Source organism: Equus asinus, chromosome 28 (assembly GCF_041296235.1).
Source record: "Equus asinus isolate D_3611 breed Donkey chromosome 28, EquAss-T2T_v2, whole genome shotgun sequence".
Taxonomy (NCBI): Eukaryota; Metazoa; Chordata; class Mammalia; order Perissodactyla; family Equidae; genus Equus; species Equus asinus.
The window spans coordinates 16,508,500-16,511,173 of NC_091817.1; positions in this window are offsets into that span (position 1 = coordinate 16,508,500).

Here is a 2,674-nt window from a genome sequence, read left to right on the forward strand (position 1 = left end):
CTGACATCCATGAAACTGTGACAGGATAACCAGTTAGCTTGCAAGTAGGGTAAATCTCAAGCCTTTCACAGTTCTTGACACCCACAACCAAGCTGGCTTCAGGTGACACAGGTTCGCTTCACTTCAATCATGCTTCTAGCTTCCAGTGACAGCACAGAATTACAGCAGGCCTGAAGTCTATGCCATTTCTAGGGTATAAAATTGCCAGGGCGTTTATTTAGAAGCTGTCATATAAGGGAATTCCATCAGCACTGCAATGTTTATAAGCCCTGTGTACAAAGATATCGCCAATTTTGCATCATCCTCAGAGAAAAAGAAGAAAAAGTTGAGGCTTGTTTGTGTTGGCCGACGTCACTGCCCCTGCACTGCACTGGACAGCACCAGGAGCTTCCCCCATCACCCTGACGGAGCGACCTGGGTGGGGGGACTTCTGTTCCCACATGACATGCTCATATATGGTTATAATTTTCCACAATTAGCTGTATGACTTTATAATTTAAAAGATTTTAAATACTAAAAATAAAATACAATTCATTATAATGGCAAAAATAAGTTCCAATATAAAAAAAAAGAAAGAAAAATTTCAGAGCCTGTTAAACATTTTGGATATTCGTCCCTTCTCCTCCCCTGTTTTATAAGGAGATTAGTTTCTTTGTTTTATGTGTGGGTGGGGGAGTGAGGGGAGATGAATAATTGAATTGAAATAGTTCTTTAAAAATTAATTCACTCATTTAAATAAAATGTTGTTTTCCTACCTGTACTACGCTCAACGCGGAATAGAAACATGTACAAGCCCTCATCCCCTGCCCTTAAGGAATTTACCGTCTCAGGAGGGAGGTGCCTCGTGTACAAATAACTTGAAGAAAAGCAGAGGCGAGGCATGCCAGGGAAGGGGCAGGAATTCAATGTGGGGGGGGCACATCTCAAGGGACAAGGCAGCATTTAACACTGACCAAAGAGCTGGGAGAAGGTGGGAGTAGAGAACAACAGCGCCCTCGGGGCCCATGCATGTTGGAGGGGCACAGAGGCATGGGTGCTGGGCAGTGAGTCCCTGCGGGCAGGAGGGGAGCTACCTCTGGACATGTAAATTGCAGTCAGATTGGGTTTGAATACCCAAGAAATTTGGACTATATGAATTACTGGTGTGCATTTGTGAGTGTGTGGGTCAACTTGCTAAATAGAGAAGGAAGGTCATACAAGGGGGACAAACAGAAGAATGGGGAAACATTGGAGGGCAGAAAGTCATGATGAAGGAAAAAGCAAATATAGAAAGGGAACAGGGCAGATTGGAGGCCAGAGTCTCTATGAAATGACTCCACCTCAGAAAACCTGCTCCCCTTTCCCTCGTTATGGAGAGACAGTTGTGAGATGTGAGTTTTTACGGAAGCAAGGATTAACAGAGTCCTTTACGCGTCTTCCTGTTTCAGAGCATCAATCTGATGAAGAGATAGATTCAGTCTTTTCATTTTAGTGAATTCTTAAGTCCTGCTTCTTGTGTGTTGGCTTCGCTCTGCTTTCTGAACATGTCGGAGGGACACGCATCTCCAAGATTCGTGGAATTTTAAAATGGTACAGCTGGAGAAACTTTTATGGTTATCAATCTAATCTCCACAAATGCTTACTTAATTGATAACTTTTAAAAATTGAATTTGAGATCCTTTAAGTTTGGGCAACAAGTTTCATAATCCTAGAAGGCAAAAATAAGAGCTTTTCTTCTTTTTTCTTTTTTTACAAAAATAAATAGACAAACCTGTTTATTAGGTGGAACTTGTGAGAACCTTATCAGGAGAGACATTCCATATGGCTTGAAATACTCTAAATTGACCTCACATGCCATTCTTCCCAATGTGAACTCAAACCTGGACTTTAATGCAAAGACAGAGGGCTTATCAGTCAGTATCATGAGTCAACTGGGCTGTTCCACGTACTAATTACCTAACATGCAACAACAAATCAGAAGTAGGCCAGAGGCCACGGTGCACATTGAGTAATGCTGGAAAGAGGCTGCAGAGTAGCTGAGTGCGTTCTTCTCCTCAGCCCCATCCCATCTCAGTGATCCTGTGTCGTGGAGGCTGAAGAGTCAGTGAGGTGGTTTCTTTGGGGTCTTTCAGAGCTCAAGGATGGGCAAACATCCAGGCAAACATCCAGTGGGTTCTGCCCTTTGAGCTCACAGGGTGGGCCAGAAGTCTCCTCTCTCTAGTCCTGCCCCTTCTTGGCACTGGCACAAGAATTTTGTGACATCCCTCTCTACCTCCTAAATGCTAATTACAGACCTGTGTCTACAGACATGGCTGCCTCTGCAAGGCGCATGGCAGCCTCTGCTGACAGAAATACCTTTGCTTAAAAGGTAGGTAGTCGGGGCAAGGACACAATTGCACAACCCTCAACTCACCCAGTTTTTCCACTAGAAACGAATTGTTACCTAATGACCAAAGCAATCTGGCCTAGCTCAGAAAATTAGCTACCCCAAACAGTACACTAAACTATCTATGACCCCAGTCTTGTCCACCAGTCTTCAATTGTGGCTTCATTAGAAGGGGGTGATGCAGGTGTTTGTTGAAAACAATTTATGCAAAGTTGAGTTAGGAAATAAACAGCTCAAAAATATATTTGTGGCCAAGGAAGTTAGCTGGTCAGAGAAGATGAGTGGCAGATGTGATGCTTTGAGGGTTAG